Raw genomic sequence first — 13,001 nt, forward strand, 5'->3', positions numbered from 1 at the left:
AGAAGATTGGAATATTCATGCTTGTTTAGCCTTAAATTGGCAGGATTGCTCTTCACAAGAACATTTTGAGGTCAAACATCTAGGAGGGAACTCCTGCCTAGCTGAAGGTCAGATAAAGGTCAGCATTAGCATAAACCCAAATTTGTGTCACCAGTCCATGAATACATTTTGAGCTAGGATTTAGATGACTGCTAACTTTATTGCTACTGGGTTACCAGTGGTATTAGTGAGAAAAGGAAAAATCCCATTTTCATTGTGTGCTTTAGAACTAAAGAAAGGCGGTACTCTGATAGGCTTCTTGAAGAAGCAGGAAACCAGGCCTTACACAGCAATTGCTAACCTTGTCTTCTACTCACATAAGTAGAAAGATGACATTTGTCATAATTTCAATAGCAAAAGGAGAAAAAAAAAAGGCCCCAAAACTCAGCAACTTTGCCTAAACATTTCAACAGGTTTTAGGCCTGGTATTGGAACATACACAACCAAACATAACACTTCCAGTAACCATAAATGCGTCAACAAGATACAAGTTATAACTAAATATTTATTCATTCTTCCCACTCTGTTGTTTGTCTTAAGAAACAAACACTATACACTTTAGTGATGCCAAATTTGTCAAATGGGTTTTCCAATGAGTAATGTCCCTTGGATGAATGGAATGGCTAATAAAAATATGATTTCTGTTTGCTATTTCTGACATCTTAACTGCCCCTTGAGCCTGAGCACTCCTTACGTGAAGTAAAAACACAACCTGATAGAGACAGAGGGGAAGAAAAGAGCTGAATTTGTGCATTCTGAGTATTGTTATTATTGGCAATAATGTACACAACTGAATTGCAGAATGTGGTATATTTCCTAAAACAAGCCCTGGATGCAGAATGCTGTTTATCTTCACTCTTGTAATTATTTTTTTCCATCCCACCTTCTTCTCTTACCAAGTTCTTTAAAGACAGTTTCATCCTTTCCAAGCACATTTTCTTACCCGCATTATATGTTATGCCAACTCTTTTATTTAGGATTTTTCACACATCCTTCACATCTCCTTTACAGTCTCCAGTCAATAAGTGTTAAGACCTAAATTCTCCTTTACACTTCATGGCTATTCCCTTATCACATGCATTTTCTGTTGCCTGAAGGCAGATCTGTACAATTTTTGTTACTGAAATCTGGGGTTTTTTTCTTCCCAACCAGATGGAGGATGTGTAAATGTGTCTAAAGACTCAGAATACCATTAACTTGGTTTTTACAGAGCTCTGGGAGACACAATGTCTTTCTGCCTCCTTTTAAACTAGGCTAAAAAAACCCCAAAAAACTAATAACTCTGCAGTATAAGCAAAGCAACTTTAGCACTTTATTTTGTCTCTCATAGCTCAGACTGCAGGGGAAAAAAAGATGTACTTCTGCTGCTGTGCATTAATCTTTTGCTCTTTGCAAAAGAACACAAACCCCAAGTCATACACAAGTTGGATTTACATTATTCCATTAAGTATTGATTGTAATTCTTGAAGCCTTTATTGTTGTAATTTATCAGAGCTTTTTGCACTGTGATGGGTAGAAAATAATACTGTTCAGCAACTGCTCATTGTATATTCCACAGCTGATACGGCAAAAGTGGCCAAGAAGTGTCATTGCTATTCATTTTTTTTAAGTCAGTCGATTCAGAAGAAAAACTGTATTAACCCAATTTGCTCAATAGCTGGTGTTGACCAAATAAAATTAGCACATCCAATCTCTAACTGGACAAAGCTATCTGAGTAAGGGTTATTTTACAAATGGATGGCATTCTCTTAGAGCAGCTTTGTGAGACAAAGTTCATTAAGTGCAAGAAGCTAGAATCTCCTTTCATTTTTGGCAGAGAGTGGTTTTCAATCTTACTTGTATCAGAGCTCATCTAGTTTCCTCGTTTAACTTCAGACTGGAGTTATTGCTCCAATAAAATTACAGATTAAATTTTGAAAAAGAAACTGAGAATAATCAAAAATATTTTCAACAAAAATCATATGACTGAATGAAAAAGTATATATGCATAAATGACCAAGATTGTTTTCTGAAACATTTTACAGAAGTCTTCTGTTCTCTAAATATGCATTTCATAATGGATGACTTGGAAGATTACAATATTGGAAAACATCTGTGTCAACTCTGTCAAAATATTGCTTCTATACACATGTGTTTATACATCTAAAATAGGTCTGAAGGATGTGACAGAAAAATTCAAACCACCAGTGTAATTTTACCTGGGCAATAATCTGGTTGAAGTAAATTAATACGACTACAAAAAATTGCATCAAACTTATTAAAATATTAGTTTAACTTCATGTAATAGTTTTAAAAACATTGAGACTGCTGTCTACCCCAACTTCTTATAGTTTCGTGCAGGGTAAAATTCACCTCTTAACTGAAGGAGGGTAACCTGAGCATTGAGTTCATCACTAGGAGGGACAGAGATAATCAGATGTCTCATCTTCAGATATTTGGCTAATGAAGGAGCTGAAAACTGTCAAAGCTATCCAAAACCTCATTCAGTTTAATTTTTGATGATCTTTGTTTTTGTCAGCATTTGAAGGGGATTTTTGGGTACAGACTGCTGAGGTCTTGTTTGAGGGGTTATTACAGAATCCTACTGTGTATAACTCTACAGGGGTTACTACTGTCATACTGTGCAAAAATACAAAATGTTATCTGGAATGCCTTCACTGTTGGTTCATATCCCGAAACCAGCAAGTGAGATATTTGAAGCTAAGTTTTGTTTTTTTAATTATTCAGTAAAGTGCTTTAGTGGACCTAGAGTCATTGTTACTATCTCCACCTTATTTTTTCCTAGAGTTCGGAATTAAAGAGTGAGTTCACGACCTGTGTGTGGCAAGGAAGACAGCTACTTCCTTACAGCTAAGAGCTGATAGAGTTGATATCCAGATCTGCTGTAGAAATTGAAGACTTTGGCATTGGCACAGAGCTGGTTAGAGTAGGTGGCTCCATGCCAGATTAGTGGCTGTTGTGAGTGTTGTTGGTAGATATCAGTAAATTGCTGTGTCCTTCAGAAGGAGCCTGAAAACGTAATTCAGAATTCTGTTAGATGACAGGAAAAGCTTTAGGGTAGTAATGCTCACTGTTGCAATGCCGAAGTTCTGTTGCAGAGTTGAAGCATAAGCAATAGCAGAATCACCCAAGGATTTTCATAAACACTGTTTTGTTCAAAATGGAAATATTTCCAGAGTTTAATCCTGAGAGGCACATACAGGACAGTTCTATATATCCAGTCCTTGCAGGCATGATGAGCCTGAAAAGTGCTCTGTCACAGCCAATGCCCACAGAAAAGAATGTTGCTCTTTGTTTTGAATTTATTTCAAGTTAAATATAGATTTCAGTTGGAGTAACGATAATTTAAAATACCTTGTCTGTTAAAGCTGGATGGACAGTTTGGGCTAAAACTCATCATTTTCATATACCCAACTTGATTTGTATCAAGCCTGAGCACTGAGACAAAAATTTCTCATTTCATGGAGCTGCATGGAAATAGAAGAGAAATCCTACCTTATTTTCCTCTTCGGGCATGTGGCAGCAGTCCACCTGAGAGTGTGGAGATCACTTTTGGCTAGCACAGCTGATGGTGAAAGGCAGTGAAAAGCTTATGCAGAGGGACTGGTGAAATGAAAACCAGGGCCTTCCATTCACAGCTCTTTATTGGTCAAAATATCATTCTCTGCCATGACAAAGAGTGACAAGGTTGATACTCAGAAACATTTCTGGGAAAGTGTGTTGGAACCCTTTCAAGAGTTTCTGCTAACGGTGTGGCCCAGCGTATATAATGTAGAGCATGTCTAAAATTTGGATGAGAGTTTTTTCCATTACAAAGAATTATATAATCACACATTAACTAGTAATTATACCTTAGTTTTCTGTGGTTCTTACACTAAGAAAAATGAACTGTTAGAATCGTATGTGATCTTTTAAGACAATGTGAATAAGAGTGAAAACATCTTCACACTTTCTAAGAAGCATTGCATTATAAGTTTATCCATCCAGTTGTTCTGAGAAAAACTCAGCAGTGTGGTTAAATCTCTCATGTCAAAGCTGATCCCTTCAGGAACCTATGCCTTTGCTTAATTTTCCAATTAGAAAGATGGAATTGAATTTGGGCTGACAAGAGAAGAACACCTAAGGCAATTATACTCCTCACCTTTTTTTTTTTTTTTTTTTTTTTTGAGGATTACATGTTAATAAGTAGTGTTGAGGGGTTGAACCTCAAGACAAGCAAGTGTTTTGGACAAAATTCTACTGAACAACTGCTTCTGGGAAAGAGGAGGAAGGGAACTGGCTGTACTTCCTCTTCTTCCACGTTAATAGATTGTATCTTATTAGCCAGGTGTATTTCAGGGAGAGAATAATAGCTTACAGCTGTGAGAATTCTTTTTTTGCACATCTATATAACATAGCCTCTAGTTGTACCTTTAATTCAAATACAGCCAGCAGTTATGAAAAAAAAAGTCAGAAAATCACTCCATAGTCATGCTGCATACTTTACATTTTATTTAACTGCTTGTGTTCTAGGACATCTCTGGGGTGGAAATGGGGACAATGTCTGACTCAAACTCCATTTTGATGTGTCTAATCCTCAGCTTGTGAGACAGAATTTGCAATATATTCAGTTGCAAACTTTTATTTGTGGGATGCCTTTGAGACAGTTTTGTATGGAAGGATAGATAATGGCATAATCTGTAAGAACAAGAAATGGAACTTGACTAGAAGTGAAAGGCCTTCCACAGCAGAAAAAATTGTCATTCATCATGCATATACTGAATTGTCTAATTGTCAGGTGTATACTGAAATTATCTGAAATAATTTATGATATTCTGTGCAGAAAACAGACTTATAGTTTTTTCCTATCTCTTTACATGATAAGAAAATCATTACAAGGATAAAATGGAAAAGAAGCTATAAGTCTTGGCTTGATAGAGCTTTTTTCCTAAAATTTGTTTTTCAGGTCTTAATTAATGGTGATGGTTTGGATTATTGCATGGATTGTTCTCTGCAGCATAAAATCTGATCTTGTAGCTTTACCTAGCAGTACCAAGACAGAGCCAGATCATCACGCTTTTATTTTTTAGATTTAATTCATTGCTTCTGCTACTTCTTATGAAATGGTTTCTTCATAGGAAGAAAAAAAAAAAACAAAAACAGAAATCCAACCTCCCCAAACAGCTGTCTTCCTTTCAGTAATTCTGTTTAATATTTGATGTGTTTTCCTGACTGGTGGATCAACGTGGTGCTTCACATTTCAAAATTCTTATCTTAAGTAGCTACTCTGAGATCTCCCTATTAATGCTCTTTGAAAACACTGTTGCACAGTAAATACCAGGGACCCTGCTACGTTTTCCAATCACCATCAGGATTATTTTAATGTGTCTCTGTCCGACAGCTCCACAGGTGCCAGCTGACTCCAGAGCCACCAAATCGTGGATTAGAGCCCAAATCAAAGGAAAGGAAAATTACTACCAGGCCATTAATTCTCACTAGTGGTGCCAGCATTTTGTTCAACCAGTTTTGATGTGATGAGAGAAAAGGAATGTTGGGCTATTTCATGGACCTGTGGGTAGTCATGTTCCAGTCCCTCTGTACAAATGCAGAGGACAAGAAACTGGTAAGTAAAAGCAAAATGCTAGAGTGTGGGAAATCAGTTGTGTTTGTATGTGTAAGAAAACAGAGATAGCAAGAAAATTAAAGTAATATGGAGTGAGGATTTGATCATAACTCTGTATATAAATTCATACTAATAAATATGTATTGCTCATACTAGCTTGTTCTTCTTTGGACCTCCTTACCAAAATCCAAGCGTGATATAATGCTGATGTAAAAAATAATTCTTGACATAGAGTTACTTTTACATATGATAAAAGCAGTGTCTCTAATAGATATGCTTTTTATATGATGATAATTGTATTATGAGGGAAGAAAGATGTGATAGTACAAGCAGCATCAAAGAGAAGAGGATATATGCACAGAGCTTTTTTTAGTATTTTAGAAGTTCAGTTTGGCAAATAGAACTGGAAAACTGAGATTGAATCTGTGGAGATGAACATAAAGATCTCTGGGAAGTCCACCCAAATTACAAAACTGATCTGTGAAGTTCCTGGTCAGCTGGTGAGGAGTACACCTAGGCTCAGACACCTAATGACTCTCTTCACATGCTCTGGTAGAAATATCTTGGTTATTATTTCCTTGATGTTACTTTAAAATAAGTTCAAATGGCAGTAAAAATTTGTTAAAATTATCCAGACCTTTTCAAAGGCACTTTTCCAGTAATCTTATTCAGCATATTAAACATTTTCAAAATGTCTTCGTGTCAACAATGCTTTCAGGTTGAAGTTTTCACTGCTTTTCATCTTTCACAGGCAAATGTTGGGAAAAATGGAAAAAGGAGGCCAAGTTGGGGGGTTCCTAGAACTGTGTTTGCATTCGCTTTATATTATGAACTAGATATGAATATGAGTTAGGATAATTACAGTCTGAATCAAATTCAGAAACAAAACCAATTTCAGTTGCTTGTCAATATAGTTCTGATTTTAATGTCTTGTTTTGGAACATGTGCAATACATTCAATATGGGCTTCGTTCTGTAATCTATACCCAAGAGAGCAGTGAAGTCTGGATGAAGAGGAAATAGAGGTTATGAGACCATGGTTTTGTGTTTTTGTTAATTTTTTAAAAATTATAATCTCTCCTGAAGACATGTTTTTTTTCCCAAAGAGCTAGAAAATTGAGAGAACCATGTAGAGAGAGCCTTCTTGAATAGCTGATATGTTGAAAAGTTTATATTTTCAGACCAATATTTCAGAGATTACTGAGAATACAAAAGAAGGAAAAAAAAGAAGAAAGTAATGAAAAAGAAAAGTAATAACGTTAACCACTTTCATCCTTCGTCCTACATCTTTCCTTTTATTCCTTTTGTTCCAACGTTTCCTTAATTTAGTCCCCTATTTTCTGGCAGTTCTACTAAATTTTAAAGAGGCAAGACCTGTTCTAATTTCTATGAGTCATGTAGAGGTAATTATTTCAGGCTCCAAACATTTTGATGTGGACTTGTACAGTTAATTGAGGGTTGAATAACCAACCTACCAGTACTAGGAAACCTATCACTAGTACTGGGAAACAGCTGGAAGCATACATTTCACATTTAATCTCTGATTTATAGCCCTATTTGACCATATATTTTTACTATTAAAATGTTTGTGCAATTAATGCATATTTATATTTTAATAATATGTATGAGAAAAAAAATCCTGAAATATTTGCCATTCTACCATTTATTCATCTATAAATTCACTTTATGCTTCCTGTTATACAACTTTGGGAATTCTTTGCGCCTGAGGAAAGGAGCACAGGACTTCCTGAAGTCTGAAAGATAATTTAAATGGGTGCCGTTCTCTTAGGTGTTTGGTTTGCATCAAAGTTTTCAGAGGAGGTTGGCACATCTCCAGTCTTCCTGCTTACTCCCCACACGTCTGTTCTGCTTCCAAAAAGAACACAACCATTAACAATTAGCAATTACAGCTAGTATACTGTGACTTTGAAAGACCAGGAATATGTGTGGTATACAAGGAACCAAAGTATTGAAATATGTTCCTATTCATTGCCCTTAAATATTAGCATTTTTAATCTTAACTTTTAGAAGAAAAAATATTTTTAGGCTCAGTCTCAGGCAAAACTTGGTAATATCAACATAAAAGGATGATGAAATGGGAGGGGATATCATGAGATGAATAGGGAAATAAATGCGAATATCCAGCATGTGAAAAGATCACATATGGGACCAGGGTTATTTTGGGTATCTGTGGGCTAAGGTCAGTAATGTGGGAGTTGCATGATACAGGAAGATCAGTGGAGTCCTACCCTCTGAGGTGTTTGCAAGAGTGTGTAATTATTCATGTCCACGTTTTGAAACACATCAACTGAAAAGGGTTTTTTTCTTGGGGTTTTATTTGGTTGATTTGTTGTAGCTTTTTTGTGTTTTGGTTTTGTTTTCTATTTTCTTTTTACCTCCCTTTGACCATAGAACCATAGATATACTTAACTGGAAGGAACCCATCAGGATCGTTGAGTCCAACTGCTCCTCCCTGACATTGCAGCACACTATGGCAAAAAAAAATTCAAGACAGGAAAATGTTCAGAACAGAACTGATTGTTCAGAAGCAGAAAGGGGGAAGCTAAAAAGAGATTCAGATGGTATATTTCAAATAAGGTAAATCAGTGGAGTAAAAAAAAGCAAAGAGAATTTGGATGTTAGGTCTGCGCCAGATTTGTTCTCTTGTTAATCAACATTCTGGTTCTCTAAGAATTAACCAAATCTTGCCAACTGTTCATCATCAGTCATAGAAACCATTAAAAGCAGGACAATGTAGGTATTTGCATTTAACCTGAGATGAAAAAGGACCTTAAAATTTTTTAATTTTCATGTAGAAAAACAGAATAGGAAATTAGTAATTCTGCAGCAGCTTAGGTTGGATAATTGAACAGGCAAGAAAAGAATGAATTAAGGAGAAGTTGTGGGTACCTCTTTTTACTTACACAGATACTCCACAGCTCTTTTGAGGGGTGGTTGAGCAACCACACAACCCTCACCTTCCCACTCTCTCCTTATTTATTTGGCTTTTTGCTTCTTTTTTTTTTTTTTTTTTTTTTTTTTTTTCCCAGAAGGAAAAAAAAAAAAAAAAACCAAAAAAACCCCATTTTTACTCATGGTTAATTTCAGAGAATAAAAGTGTGGTAGGAAGAAGTAAATATTTAAAACATTTAAGGAACTAATATGGTGTCAGCATAGGTAGGATCAAGAAAAGGTTGAATTCAAGGATGAATTTTTTTGCTCCAGAGAGAGAAAAAACAGTCGTATCCTGAGGGAAACATAACCGTTGGGATATGAGGGGAGATAGTTCTGGTTCAGGAAAAAGTTAAGTTGAAATACTCTGTGAGATCACAAAGCTGGTCCTTTAAGCTGATTGATCTGTACTAAGATAAAAACTGACAGTCCTTTTTTCTAAATAGTTGGGTTAAAGTCAAAAGGTCTGTGCTTCATTGTTCCTTATCTTAAATCTGCCTTCCCCTTCAATTCCATGACTTTAGTTCTGTTGTGAGATTTTGGTATTGAGAGAGATGGAATATAATGCTAATATCCCTTTTTTGGGCTATTTTGTTATTTACTTCTTAATTCTGGACCTTAAGTTTATTTTTTAAATTATTTCCATACAGTAAAAATCTAAAAGAAATATTATAATACGTTTTAATGTTTTAATAATAAGAAAGCAATTTGAATCAGAACTGTTGTTGTAGCTGCATTCTGGTCCCATGTGAACACATCAAAGAAATCACGCATAGAATGATCAGGATTTAAATGCTGCGTTACCTCATCTCGATGATGAAGAGATTTAGGATGTTAGTTTCTGTGCTGCTGGTAGATGGATCTGCAGAGGCTGGTATGTTTCACAGCAACATTATGTCTTAATTTTCTTCAGCAGAACAGCAGAGGAATGGCAGTGAATTTTCCAAGCTTTCTGAACATGGTCCACTTTTATAGAGTAAATTGCCAGAATAAAGGCATTAAGTGGCTAAAATTCTGAAAAATGTACTAATAAACGCGTAAAACAAACCACTTACTGTTGAAAAATTTTTAAGTCCTTTAATTTTCACAGCTCAATTCTACACTAGTGACTCTTATTGCAATAAAAAATTATACATGTTTTGCTTAATAACAAAAATTATTTACTATATTGTGGTGGAACACATTAAATTTAATAAAACCACAAGGAAGCATGCACCTTTTAGTTGAAGAAGTGAGAAAATTCTGGTTTTTACATTATTATTCAGCCGGAAGATAACTATATTTGGTAAAGTCTTTGAAAATGCTCTCAAAACTATGTGAAATTGTGAAATAAATTGTAAATAACTTGTTTCAATTTTCAGATTTCTTCTACCATTAGGGGAGACTAGCTTCATGAATCATGTGTCATACAACATTACCTCTTGTAAAATGACAATGTTCCATATCACATGATTAGAAGAGTTCCTGCAAGATCTTTGGCGCACATTTTAAAAAGACCAGTGGAAATTTCCCTTGTTTCTCTTAGGCCATTGCAAAATTTTGGCCTTCATCTATCTGTTTGCTCTCAGTTTTCTTGTGAATACATTAAAAGTAACTGTTTTCTAAAAAATGAGGAAGACTAATTATTTAATATTTTTAAAGCCCTGTGAGATTCTTATTATGTTGCAAAAGCAGCATATTATTCCCTCCTTCTTCAGGATTAAGATACACATTAGTGCTCATAAGTAATACCAAAGATTTCTGGATCTCATGAGCACAGAATCTATTTTTTTCTATAATCTATAGCTATAAATATATTTATAACTTCTATCATTGTAGAAGTGCTCAAAACAAATTGAAACAACCTTTCTGCATCAAGTCAGAAGACTGCTTCAGGGCGGAAAACCTAAAGTAGACCACCCTACTGATTCTTAACACGTTTAATTTTATCCTACAGTGCTTCAGAAATCTTTTTACCTGGCCTTTCTCGAACAATGTGATGTTCTTGTTCTTTACATTATTGCCCAAAACACCATAACTCTTGAACTAATGTTATGCATACTTGTTGTGACTTAAACTCTCTAGTTTCTGTGCAGCGTGGAGCTGGAATTTGAAATCTTATCTGACACAAACAATATGGAAAATTATAAGAGAATACAATGGTTTTTTGTTTAAATGTAAGCCTATGTTTATGTTTAGGCTTTGCAGAAAATGTGTTAGTCATCTGTACTGTTTTAATCTGCAGTGATTCTGCTATGGGACACGTGAATGTAGTTTTGTTATGGGTTTTAAATGTTCTCATTTATTCATAAAGCAGAAGAAGGAGTAGCATGTGAAAATATTGTGTCATGTTAGGTATTTCCTATATAATAGCAGAGAGTGGGGATGTGGGTTCAGTCTACAAATAAAATGTCTACAAATAATTCCAGGAAAAAGGAGGGAGAATTCTTGAGAAGGTGACCTTGCATTTAGAGACCTGGAGCTGCACAGGTTAACCTCAAGTCCCTGTTGAAGGCCTGTTCATAACCTCAGTTTCTTAAGAACACAACGTGAAGCTGTATTAAAGAAAAAATAGTGTTTCTCTAAATATATATTTTTTACCTATCATAAAATAATTTTGTATACATGTTTATTTTCACAGAGAGCTGTGATATAGTTGTCATCATCTTTCTTCTAAGAAAAATTTTCTTAGTTTGCTGGATTATTTTTAAGCACAAAATTTCACTTCCGTGAAAGCAGACAATCTTTTGTGCAAGATGGTGAGTCTGTGTAATTGTTTACTACCGGCACAAGATATTTTGGAAATAAATCAAGAATAAAATATTAAGTGTTTAGTGACTTTTTAGTCAACTACATTCAACTTGACAGTTTCCAGGCAGTATGTTGTTTCAGCTTTCAGAGTATAGAATAAATATGAGTGGTCCATAAGTAGAAGATAAACAGAAATCTGCATATTTAAATACACATAAAATATCAAATGTAAATATATCTAATTTGTATATATAAATAGAACTGTGAGTACAGCTGGAAGAAAATGAAAACACATTTTTCTAATGTATAAGTACTGTGTTGTAGAAAGATCGAGATGTGTCACAATGGGACTACAAAAGTAGGGCTAGTCATAGAAGAAAACCTTTCTGATCAGGAGGGTGTTTCATATACAACTTCAATAAGACTTTAAAAGATCTTTCTTGTCTGAAAATATTTTATCAGAAATGGTTGTAAGATTAATGGAAGAATTTTCTTGGTAGAAAATGATAGAAGTTTAGTGCATTATGGTTTTTCTGCTACTTTGAGGAACTGATTTTTTCCTATTCTCAAAGCAAGTATCAGCCTGGCTTACACCTGACCCTTTACCATGCTGATTATTTTTTTGCATGCTATATTCTCAGCTTGAGTAAATCAGGGTACATTTACATTGATGTTATTACCATTATTTTTATTGACTCTTGCTGAGGCCACTGATCTAAGTAAATTGATGTATAGTAACCTCTAAAGGCTGTCACAAGTGTTTTGCAGAAGTGGACAGTAAACTGGAAAGGTGCAGTTTCCCATAAGGCTTAGATTACTGGTAGTAGAATACTGACCACATCCCTTTTTCTGGTCTGTGGTTTTGCCTTTCTAAAAAGTGTCAGTCTAAGACTGAAGCAGAACCTTTTGTGTCTGAGAAAAATACGAGTTAAGAGAATGGGATTTAACTAGCCAGCATGTTTTATATTTTGGAGTCCTCTCTACTGGCAGAGAACAGTCATTCAATCTGCTATATTATTTCTTTGCCTCATTTTTTCTTATAAATTTCCTACTATAAGCTTCACCCCACCAGAAGCACCCTTAAAACTGTAGCACTCTCCATAAAAAAGATCTTATGTTTGGGAAATGCATTCTTGGTAACAGTTTCAAAATGAGCAGCATTTTTCAGGTTTGACAATCTGCAAACTACATTTTCTCTAGCTTTTTTTTGTATGTTTTGGAAAAGGCATCAAAAACATCCTTCTTGTGTCTGACCGTCAAAGACAAATTGAAAAGTAATTAGTAGCTCTGCAGGGATAAGAAATTAGAGAAGAAAAGTTACTTCCAGTGTTACCCAGGGGAAAGTTTCATGGATTTGTAGAATGTTTGGGTTGGAAGCAACCTTTTGAGGTCATCTGGTCTGATCCCTCTGACATGGGAGGGCTCTCCTTCAACTAGAAGAGTTTGTTCAGAGCTCTAAATGTTCCCAGAGATGGGATATCTACTACCTCCTGGGCAACTTGGGCCAGTGTTTCACCACCCTCTTCATAAAAAGTTTCTTCCTTATACCTAAATCTGCCTTCTTTCAGTTTAAATTCATCCCTTATGCTATTGCAACAGGCCATGCTAAAACGTTTGTAGGCCCTAATTCAGTACTGGAAATGGTCAGAGAGTCTTCCCAGAGCCTTCTCTTCTCCTGG

The sequence above is a fragment of the Pyrgilauda ruficollis genome, unplaced genomic scaffold (assembly GCF_017590135.1).
Source record: "Pyrgilauda ruficollis isolate IOZ18807 unplaced genomic scaffold, ASM1759013v1 scaffold53, whole genome shotgun sequence".
NCBI classification, from domain to species: Eukaryota; Metazoa; Chordata; class Aves; order Passeriformes; family Passeridae; genus Pyrgilauda; species Pyrgilauda ruficollis.